The following is a 12,553-nucleotide window of genomic DNA, read 5'->3' as shown; positions in this document are numbered from 1 at the left end:
TGTCCATGGAATTTTAAGAATTCTTCGGTAAAACCACATTTCTGCAGCTTCAAGCTTTTTTCGGGTTTTTGTTGTTAGCGTCCAGGTTTCACATCTGTACATCAAAATTGACCAAACAAAGCATTTTAACAAACGAATTTTTAAGGTTTTGGAGAGCTTTCGATCTTTAAAGATTTTTGTCATGGTGTTGAAACTCGACTTTGATAATGCAATGCGATCCAGCGTTACATGTTAATATTTATCTTAGAATACCGCAGCTGCCAGGCCAAGCTCCTTTAACAACACTTTTGACTTCTTTAACAATGCCTAATAAACGAGGCCACTTGTTTTGCGCACTTATAGCGAGGCGAGCGGTTTCATCAGAATATTCATCGCCAAGCAAGAGTGGTGTTGTCACTTTGCTTCACAAAAGATATCTTGCGATTAACAGTTTCAGTAAACAAGGAAATGTTTGATACTCGCAATAGCTTACAGGCAGAGGTGGGCACCCGCTACTTTTAAAGTAGCGCGCTACCAATTTACAAAAGTAGCGCATTACCGCTACTCGGACCAAAGTAGCGCGCGCTACCGCTACTTTTGTCTAAAATGACACTAGGAAACACTCTTCAAGTCCCTAGTGACACAAAAATGACCTTGAAAACGAATGTTATCATTCGTTTAATCTGTCATTTTAGCGTCGTTATAGAAAACACATTCTAAGGGAAATTTATTGTTACGCATCTTTCAAAAATAACACGAGCATTTCAAAATGAGAGTCACTAAGTCCTGCCCGCTTTGGCTTTAAGCACATCTTTTCCAACAGAGAAAAGTCTCTCCACCGCAGCACTGGAAGGAATGGGGGTGTTGTATTTAATGAACAGATGTTTTAACTCGGTATTCGAAAAGCTTAAGGACTTGCTCCTGTCCGAAAAAAAGGCGTCCACAATTGCTGTTTCCTTCTGCACCGACGTTTCACGGGATGGCGCCAACACACCAAAAAATTCGTCCTCGGAGTCTGATGTCACTCTTCTCTGTATCAACCTGTCTTGATGTCTCCGGCAACAGTCGAATTACATCTGTCTTGACTTTTTCTCGCAGTGCGTCAGCATTATCCGTGGAAACGTAGTGCAGAAATTGTAGCCACGACGTCTTGAAGGAGGGATGACGACATGATGCCATAACGCATTTCATGTCATTGAAGCACTTGTTGAATCGTTTCTTCACCCCTTCAAGGACTTTCACTCTCAGCTCCTCACAGGTTACAAGATCACTGATCTCGATGAACTTCTTTGCGCAAATTGTAATGGTTGGATACAAGACTCCGTAATACGCCTTGAACTCGCCCTGGAGAATGTCTAAAGCCTGGCAGATAGGCTTCATCACACGGAGATATTCGCCGAAGAAGTTGACGTCAGCTAGAAATAAATGAGCTGTTTAGAAATAAGATAAACTATGTTGTAACTTCTAAGTTTTAAAGGGGACCTGAAATGAAAAATGAAAATTTTTTTGGTGATTCTTTGGTGTTTAAGCATTATCTTTTTCAAAAAATTTTTTTGATATACTTTTTTGTTTGGCAAATATAACGAAAAGAAAATCAGCCACTGGATGGCGCTATGTGCCTTATGACGTGTTTGGTTGTTCACTCAGTTGGCAGCTTCATACATTAACACTGGAAGCGTTGCACAATAGAGATGCAGCGAACCCAAAATTTTTATCCGCACACCGCACCGCAACTGACTCATCTATCCGCGCACCGCACCGCACACCGCAATTTATCTGGAACTTTGACACTGCACCGCACCGCACACCGCAAATTACAAAATTAAAAAAAAATATTTTAACGAGTTATTGTTTAGAAAGTCAATTGTAGGAAAAAGCATCCATGGCATATAACTGGTAACCTAGTACCAATACAGTTGTGCACTAATTGGCCAGGCTAACCAGATCATATTCTCTTATCAGCAATGCATCTAAGTTCTAAGACATAATACAAACTAAGACAAATAGAATGTTCCTGGATCCAGTATCAGGACTTTTGAACACTTTTTGTAAGCAATAATGCAATTATAATGCCAGTGGCTATATGAACTACACACACAAGAGTAAAACTTATAGCCTGAACTCACTGGGCTAACTGATATAGTAAATAATGCGGTAGTTGCGCTAGGCCTATAGCCTGGTAACTGAGCTTATCAGCTAGGCTACTAACCAAAAACATTCGTACAGCTTCCCTGACAAGCAAGCCCTAAAACCCTGTCAACTGCAAGCCATTTGCAATTTGCATTTGCATAGCTTTCCATCTTAGGGTTTCCGAAGGGAAAAATAACTGATCCGTGTTTCCAATTTAAATTTGAAGTTTCATAGCTGATTCTTGAAAAGTTGAAAGTTTACGTTTACGAAAGTTTAATTTCTTGAAAGTTTACGTTTACGAAAAATTAATTTCTTGAAAGTTTACGCGGCAAGCGGCGCGGCGCGGCTTTGTCATTTCAACCTTCCACGCGGCGCGGCGCGGCACGCGGCGAAAAAGTCAAAAGCGGCCGCGTACGCGGCGCGGCGCGGCTTGCATCACTATTGCACAAGTCGTAATTTTTAAAGATGTCTGAAATCAGAAAAGGATTTTTGTTTGAACCAAAAAGACAGCGCCTTGACAGAGATGACTGTGATTCGGATTCGAGCTCCGACAGTGCCAGACCCGACAGCAGTCGGATGGAGAATTTGAAATGGTGTAGGTGTGGAAATTGTGCCATCATGCCAACAATGATGGAAAATGAATGTTGCCAGGAGATTGACGCCGTGGTAACCAAAACGGACATAGCCCGCCTATGCATAAACCATGTCGGCAGCTTTGAAAAGATGTGCCTGGATACAGAAGTGTTAGAAGCAATTATGGCTGCACTAAAGGATGTGGTCGGCGAAGATCTCCGAGATCCAATGTCAAACAGGTCAGTTTAGATAGTTGTAAAATATTATCCAAATTTTGCAGTTTTAGAACCCACTTGGTGAACTTTGTTCTTATATATGTGTGTTACACATAGCCTATGGTAGTGTAAAAAAATCCAAAGGCCAGAGTTAGCTTACCGGTACCATCGTATAATGTACTGTACATGCACCCTTGCCTGGGTCACAAATCCCAAGGTTTCCAACTTTCCATTCTTACTCTATGTTGAAAAGTTCTAGCCTAGGGCTTTTCTACATTGTGATTTACTGATAATGTTGCAATGAAAAAAAATGATGATTTTACACTTCTCGGTAAATCACATTTTCTTTTACAGGTCGTACAGATATGTTGCTTATCGCAGCTTCAACTTCTGGATATATGGAAAATTGGGTCGAAAGAGCCGTAAAGTAATTCCTGCCTGTGCACTGTGCAGTCCTTGCAATCCGCAACAGATTTCCTGAAGAAGATGGCCAGTACGAAGGATACAAGGAAGCCATTGATAACCACTTACCTGATGATTTTTAATGAAAATTATCTTGCTGTTTATTGTATTCCGGTTATTAATAAAAATTCTTTTGTAAATACAGTTTTCACCTCTCCAGAATTTTGCTTGGGACAGTATTTATATTCAAACTGTCAGTCAGATAAATGCCTGTCATCTCTCCAAAAAAATGTCAATAGAGAAATAGGAAAAATTGATGTGTGGATGAAATCCAATAAACTTTCATTAAATTATAGTAAAACTACTTACCGGTATATGATCCTCTGCAACAAAAAAATGCAGCTGAAAATTTTAGTCTGTCCATCAGTGGCTGATCCATCGAAAGGAAGAAAAGTATAAACTATCTAAGTGTAACTTTGGATGAGCGATTGACATGGGATAGTCATATTATTAATCTTAGAAAGCAGCTTGCAAAGGTCTGCGGCATAGCATTTAAGCTGAGATACATTGCCCCATTAACAATATTACAAACTTTATATTATGCTTTGTTTCAATCCAAGATCCAGTACCGTACTCAATTATAAATTGGGGAAGAGCAAACACTACATTGCTTGCTCCACTTCAAGTGTTACAAAACAAGTTCATCCGATCCTGCCTATTTTTGCCGAGGTCCACAAATACAACTGTTCTTTATCACCACTGTTGCCACTCTCTTGTCATGGAAAAGTACTAGATTTGACTGAAAAAAACACTAGATTCACAAAAAAACACTAGAATCATAAATACACGATCATTTACATGCACAATGTACAAAAATGACAGCCAATGGCGTTAGTGAGTGCTAAAAGTCCTTAAAATTTCAAAATAGAACTGAATTTCCTTGAAAGTGAGAGCCCTGAAGTCATAGCCGTAGGGAAGTAAAACATTTTGGGGGGGCGAACAAAATTTGGCCTTTGCAAATATATTGTCAAAAACGCAGTATTACTCACAATCATCTCTGTGTTAGTGTAGTCTAAGAACTCCACACTCATCAAATGTAAGCTTACGAAATGCAAGCCTACTATAAGGTAGGCTACGCTACCTACTTTAGTCTACTTTGAACACTTTTCACAGTCATTTGTGTGTATTTTTTTAAGTATTTATGGTAAATATCTCAAATTTGGTCATCATTGGGTGTAACTAAACAAAAAACTCCAGTCCACTTTGAAAAGCACTACAAACACATTGATGCAGCCAAACAACAATAGGTGAGGGCTACTTTGAACACTGTCCAAACTTATGCACACCAACATAGCGGTAAATCGCTAAAAAAAACACTAGATAGCAGAAAAAAACACTAAAACACTAGATGCAACCCAAAAACACTAGATCTAGTGGAAAAACACTAGGAGTGGCAACACTGTTTATCACCAATTTAATGTGCTCAGAATTAACGATATTATTAAATTAGAGAGTGCAAAATTTATGTACAAATATGTGCACAAAATGCTGCCCTGGGCCTTGGCTGCTTTATTTTTGTAAACAAAATTCACCATCATAAAACCCGTCAGAACCAAAAGAATGATTTATATTTGCCTTCTGCAACGTCAAACTCTGGTAAGAAGATGCTATGTTTTAATGGAGTGAAACTATGGAATCAAATACCAAAAGAAATACCGTACAAGAAAAGTCTTATAATGTTTTTAAATTTAAATATAAAAGTTTATTAAAAAATTTATACAATGATCACTCCTAAAACATATCATCTGCTTATTTCCCTGCACAGTTTTTTTTATGTTGCCCTGTGTTATTCCGCTGTTAATGTATTATGTAAAGTGCTGGTATTGCATATGTGTTAATGTTCTTAATTGTGGGTCTATTGTTTAAATGTTTGGGTGGCAGCTGACTTTGGTGACCTTTTGGTCTTTCGCTGCCATCCTTGTTGTGCGAATTATTTGTATATGTTTGTTTGTTTTTTTTTCTTTCTTTTTCGCCAACAAAACAAAAATAAACTGAACTGTTGAAAGAAATGTACACCAGTCTTGTTTGACAAGGAAATAATAGTTGAAAGATTGAAATGTCCTTCCATTCGTGATGAATTCGCTATGAAACAGTATGATACATGGTTAACAAACTTTTTTTAGTCCTGGGCAAAGATCAGAATGCTAATCTTATTCCTAACTCTAACCCTTATCTTAACCCTTCCTAACTTTAATCCCAACTCTGGCAACGCCTGATTGTAAGCATGGCATTAAGCGTGGAAAAATAGCCACTTCCAATTGTGTATATGGTGAGGAAAAATGTGCAAACACTGATAAAATGTAACTTTAGTATAAACATTTCACTTATAACATTTAAAATCATAAGGCTACGGTACATGGAATCGCCAATATTATAAGACCGTATTCATTTTTTTGGAAAATTAAACAAACATGATTAATACTGCTGCAACGCCGACATTGTTAGGCGTATGTTTTTCCCGGGGCTCCAGGTCCCCTGCTGCCACAGGCAAGCATATTAACCCTTCAAAGGGGGGGTTTCACGACTGCCAAGTCGCTCATTGTTGCCTGGTTTCGGAGGATGTTTGAAGTTCCCTGATTGGGGTAGGATCTCTACACAAACATGTAGCGCAGTCGAGCATATGTAGGAGCAGATAAACCTCCACGAACAGCTAAATCAAACAACTGGGCATATTCCTCTGGTACACAGTCTTGGATTTTATTCTTTGCAAGCAGAGCACTTTCTTATTACACTATATAGTGTAAACATAGCCATAGCCTAATTATAAAGTGTAAAAACAGCATAACCTATTTAACCCACTTGTGTAAAATTCCTGTATCCAGTCTGTTAATAGGAACGAGACAAACAACATCCTTATAACTGCCATGTGCAGACAGGACCGTGAATGCTAACACTGTCTTTGCCGGTACCGTATGCCATCTTCTATATGAAACAAAACTACGGTATGTGTTTATAGTTACGGTATCTACCCTGCCAATGTTTTACTGACCTGTTTTAAAGCTTTGTTCATTTCCTTCTTTGTAATTCGATCCGAACGCCCACTCTTACTCAGAGATTTGAACCCAGGTCGATCAATTTTTGTGGCACTTCAGTAACAGTGGCTTTCACATACCTCGAAAAATCAAAGACAGAGGGGACAGCTTCAGGGATGAGCAAATGTTTAGGTGTGGTGCCCTGTAGCTCTGCCTGAAGATCACGCTGGTAATCGCTGGCCAGAAAATGGTCGCTGCACACACAGCAGTGCTTGTTGACTGGTGGGTTTTTGAGTTTCATCGCAGAGATCCATTTCTTCAGCTTGTCTTGATTATTCAGAGGTAAACGGTGAAAGTGTACCCCTTTCACGTTTCTTCCATTACTACAACCGGGAGCCATACAAAAAAAAACATCTCAACGCGTAAAACTCAAGTATAAAATTGTTCTCTGTATAATATGTAGCCCAATTGTTTATAGTTTGTTTGTATACAACCTAGTGGTTCTGAATTATTCTGCACAACCAAACACGTCATCAAAGATTTTGACCAATCAGAATCCTTTAAATCAATATCCCTTTTATTAGATTTTTGAGCTAATGACAAACTCAAAAAAATTTTTATTGTTACAAATCGCTTTTTCTCATAAAGATCTATGAATACAAAAGCTATATATTTTCGTTGCAGTGCACCTTTAAGCAAAACAAATCACACAAAATTGCCCTGTAGGCTAATGATTTCTTTTAACAAAAACCATCGTAAGAAAATTTTATCAGCAACAAATATCTTAGCTAACCATTTGTCAACAGTTTTACTTTAATACGTTTACCAATACGATAAAACCTATACATCCTTTTCCTGAACCATACAATTACTTCTTTTTGTATCTCAAGTACCCCAAACTTGGTGTTAGGCTACTGTTTATTTTGATTGTCTAATTGAATTTCAGCTGACATTGCAATGGTTGAGTGAGCTTGAATTGGAGACTTTGAAAGAAAAATTTACCTTACAAACATGAATTGTACAGCAAAAGCCTGCAAACCGCATCTATAAAAGCGTCGCTTATTAAGCAAATGAACTGCTATTTACGCCTAAATCTAATTATAGGGCACTGTAACTGATGCAGAAATTCTCACCCAGGGCTGTTGAAAAGATAATTTGGGCCAGGAACCGATGGGATTCTGGCATCCCAAATCAAGACACTTTTCAGAAAAAGCCGCTATCCTGTTAAAATACAGTAGCCTACGGTGTTTTCTTCGTTCCCGGGCTCCCTTGAAAGGTTAATAGCCCTTAAAATCATTTTGGGCGCGGCTACAAAAGTAAGTCCTAGACCCCCCCCTTTCAACGCTGTTGTTTAAACCTGAAGGCCGAATATTTTCAATATTACACTAGCCTATAGCCTAATTTGTAACTTGTTAGAATGTAATTTTTTTAACTGTACCCTACCGTTTATTGCTTGCGTGCAAGCGAGCAAATATTGTTTGTTTACTCTGTAGACTGCTTCTTTTTTCGTCATGTGAGCCTCTGGGGCAGAGGGTCTATCCTTTTACCACCTTAGATTCACGATGTTTTCGGACTACACTGGAAGGCTACTAGAGAGCAGCCAGTCTTTGGTTTCTCCATCCAAGACGAGCAGCCTTTCGCTACGTAAGAATTGAAAATGGTACATTAATCGTTGGTGATGCTGTCTACGGTCTGTTTCTCGGCATCACATTCACATGACGAAGAGGCCATTCCCCATTGGTGCATGGTTGAGCGGAAAAGTCCGACGCCCGTGAGAAGACAGTTGAGGCGCATCCACGCCTGTCTTCGGAATGTCAGGCCGATAGGGTATCGAATCGGGGATGAACGAATGGAGTCTGGTGGTGGGGCGAATTGACTTCCATTCAAAATTTAATTTGTGGTCCGCCCATTTAGCCGTAGAGATCTCTTTGTCCATCAGAAGTTGAGCGGCTGGCTGTCTTGATTTCAGTCGACAGGGTTGCTCGTTTGAAGGAGCAACGGACTTTGGTATAAGAAGATGGTTGGGTTCCATTGCCCGAGTGGCATAAGCTCACCAGGTTGGATGACACTAAGAATGAGGAAATTGTCCTATGGTGTGGGACTCCTAGAGCAGGGGTCACCAACTGGCGGGCCGCATGCTGCTCGTGAAATAAGGAAAGCAGAACTTGAAGCTGAAGAAAAGCGAGCACAACTTGAAGCTGAGGAGAAGCGAGCACAACTTGAAGCTGAAGAAAAACGAGCACAGCGTGAAGCTGAAGCAGAAGAGAAGCGGGCACAGGGCGAAGCCGAAGAGAATCGGGCGCAACGCGAAGCTGAAGAAAGAAAAACGCAATATGAATTGGAAAAGTTAAAACTTGATTTAGAAAGACAAAAGCTGGACATTGGTGAGCGATCTAATTCTACTAATGATAATGCTCGAGATGTTATTGTGGCGCAAGTTAGACGTCCAGATTTGCCATCATTTGTTGAAGAAAAAGATGAGTTGGATAGTTATTTGTTAAGATTTGAACGATATGCTACAATAGCCAAATTGGAGAAGTCGACGTGGGCTACCCAGCTAAGCATGTTATTATCGGGACAAGCTCTTGATATATATTCAAGACTTTCGCAAGAAGAGGCCATGAACTACGACAGATTGAAGTTAGCTCTGTTAAAGCGATACAATTTTACCGAGCATGGATACCGTCAAAGATTCCGTGAGGCAAAGCCTGAACGACACGAAAGCCCAGGTCAATTTATTGAACGTTTAAGAAACCTTTTGTTAAAATGGTTTGAACTTTCGGGGGCGGAACAATCATTAGACGGATTGGCAAACCTTATAGTTAAGGAACAATTCACAGATTCATGTTCAAAAGATCTATCTGTTTATTTAATGGAGAGAAGTCCAAAGACTCTAGAAGACATAGCCAGTGTGGTGGAACAGTATTTAGTTGCTCATGATGAGAAGTTATCGACTAAAGAGACGTTGTCATGCGATGATGACGAGGAGCAAACAAATAATTCTAAAAGAGGTGCGGTTCCAAGAGAAGTACGTTGTTTTAATTGTAATGGCTTAGGTCATAAATCTGTTAACTGCCGGAAGAAGACTAACAGAAATCATCAGGAATCGAGGAAGTGGTGCAATCGTTGCAATAGGCAAGGACACGAAGCGAAGGAATGCAAGGACAAGTCGTTTTCTCTTTCCAATCAGTCTGGAAAGAATGAGAAAAACACAGAGGACGTTTATCGATGCGGTTGTGCGTTAATGATTCCTGAACCCACGCTTAGGGAGGAGAAACCGGATGAAGATGTTTGCGGAAAAATAATACCTGAAGATTACCTGCCAGTAGTGGATGGAAAAGTTGGAAACAAAAAGGTAAAAGTTTTACGTGATTCTGGTTCTACGGGTATAATGGTGAGGAGAGATTTGGTTAAAGACAGTCAGTTAACGGGAAAAACTGGAATTGTGATGTCAATAAATAACACTTCAATCCAAGGACCGTTAGCAAGGATATATATCGAAACTCCATATTGTAGTGGGACTGTGAAAGCGTTATGTTTACAAAACTCTTTAGTTGATCTTATAATCGGAAATGTTATTGAGAGAGATTCTGAAGTTACTTGTTATTCTTGTGGCAAGAATGGTCACTTTGCTCGAGATTGTTCTGCAGATAATCAGCAACGATCTCACGATGACGGATATTACGAGCGCGAAGAACCGGGAAGAGGCAGGCGACGACTATTTGGAGTTTGCTATAGATGCGGTAGACGCGGACACTTCGCCAGGGAGTGCGTTGCTGACGGCGGACATTCGGAAAACAGACGTTGCCGTGACAACCACTGCTACCGATGTGGAGAGATTGGACACATAGCCAAGAGCTGCCCTTTTGATGAAAAGGCTTGCTACAACTGTCACAAAGAAGGTCATCTCGCCAAGGACTGTCCGGAGAGGAGGTGTTTCCGATGTAGGAAGATGGGTCATCTCGCTCGCCGATGCACTGAAGTTGTTGAGGACGTTGGAAACTTTCGCAGTAAACGTGACTATTGTTTTGAAAAGCTGTCGTTGGTAGATCATGCAACGATGGACTTATGAGAATTGATTATTGAGTAATTAATTGTTTTGTGGTGTGTTTTGTATTGATTGTGTTGTTATATTGTTTGCAACAATATTCTAAAGGGGGCGTATGTCACAATCAATGTGCAAGGCCTCGCGTCGGGCTGCTTTGCGTCTTGACAGAATGTGCTGTTTTCATTATAAAATTCTTGAGCGGTATGTTATTATCGGTCAATGACCAGTAGTAACCTCTAATTGTGAAGTCGTTGTTCTGCAACGTAATTCTAAATCATTCTGTATCTGGAACGTTCTGTTGTTTTCACAATTGCCAATATCGTTTGTCATGATGTCACAAGGTTGTTTACGAATGGACCTCTGATTACGAAATCTGTATTATGTAACAGTCCTCTACTCCTACGTGACATTCTTTAGACTTCTTTAAACTTGCTTGTTTATGCCGCTCAATGCTACGTGACCGACGATGAGTTCGTGTGATGCAACACTACGTAACCTTCTCGAAGTTACTAGACCGAACAAACCTTTTATAAATAGTGGTGTAATTTGCGTAATGGATTATTATGATGATTATTATTGAGTTGGTTATGAGAGTTGTGTTCTGAGTTGTGGATTGGTAGTTGATGCAGAAATTATTGGTGATTGAGACTTGAAGTAATTGAATACATGTAGATGAAAATTGGTGCTGATATAAATTGTGTTCGAATTTAGAGTTACTTGAGAAGCCGTTCGTTAAAGTTCTTCAAGAAGTCAGATTATCATTTCACTAGTAGAATTATTCGACATTTAATTGACTGCTTTTCGGTTTGACCCATTAAACTACGTCATTGAATCTTTCCAAGTCTTTTTCCTGGTAAGAGATAGAAAGAATTCGTGACAAGGTGGCTAGGTGAAAGCTACTATGATATAATTTGCTCTGCTTGGTATTGATAACTTGTTATTTTATTTCTTGTAAAATCATATTGTATTGAAATTTTCTATTTGAATAAGAACTTTTGGATGATTCCAAAAAATATAAAACAAGTTGTTAAAGTTTTTAGGTGAATAGTAGACTAGCTGTATTTAATATAATATATTTTACTTTAAAAGTGCCAAAACTACATTACCTTTTGTTAAAACTTGTAAAAATATGGGCGACAAACTGACAGCACTGCATTACAAAAAATTCCACACAAAGGAACAATATTCTGACAACGGCGCAGTGGCGAACGCAGTTGGGTTGAGCAATGGATTTAGTATTTGCTTAATTTATGACAATATTGTTATTTGCTTTGACAGTAGGCTACTATCCAAAACCGGAATGGCCGTTTCGGCGAGTCCGATTCGGCGAGTTCCCTATAAGGCGAGAACCTTTTTCGGCAAGTTTTTGAAATTTTTGAAAGGAAATTATCGGCGATTTTTTGAAATTTTTCAAAGGTTATCATTGTTGTTTTTACATCGTTTTAACGTCGCTAAACGTTGAAAAAAAATAAAAATAAAATGTTTGAACTATTAAATTAAAATTCGTCATGTTTATGTCATTCGTCATGTTTATGTCTATAAGTTAGTACTTTTAAAATGATTAGCTTGGATCAACAAATGTGTGGCCTACAGCTTGGATTGAAAGGAAATTATCGGGTACCGTAGCCTATTTATTCCGGACCAGCAAAAATAAATTTGTTCCAAGAACCCAGTTAGCCTAACAGTTCATTTTTACATTGTAGTAACAGAATGAAAAGGCTAACCAAACGTGTGGCCTACAGCTTGTAAAAATTTGTTTCAATAACCCAGTTAGCCTAACAGTTCATTTTTACATTGTAGTAACAGAATGAAAAGGCTAACCGAATGTGTGGCCTACAGCTTGCAAAAATTTGTTCCAAGAACCTAGTTAGCCTAACAGTTCATTTTTACATTGTAGTAACAGAATGAAAAGGCTAACCAAATGTGTGGCCCAAAGAAATTATCGGGTACCGTAGCCTAGTTATCCCGACCAGCAAAAATTTGTTTCAAGAACCCAGTTAGCCTAACAGTTCATTTTTACATTGTAGTAACAGAATGAAAAGGACCTAACAGAATGAAATGAACCAAATTGAGGTTGTTTCTTTTTTTTTTAAAAGAAACAACCTCAATTTGGTTCAACAAAAAAGCTTAAAGAATCTAAAACATCTTATAGAAAATAAAGTAATTGTAATTTG

This window comes from Aplidium turbinatum, chromosome 16 (assembly GCF_918807975.1).
Source record: "Aplidium turbinatum chromosome 16, kaAplTurb1.1, whole genome shotgun sequence".
NCBI classification, from domain to species: domain Eukaryota; kingdom Metazoa; phylum Chordata; class Ascidiacea; order Aplousobranchia; family Polyclinidae; genus Aplidium; species Aplidium turbinatum.
This window is presented reverse-complemented; position numbering follows the sequence as displayed.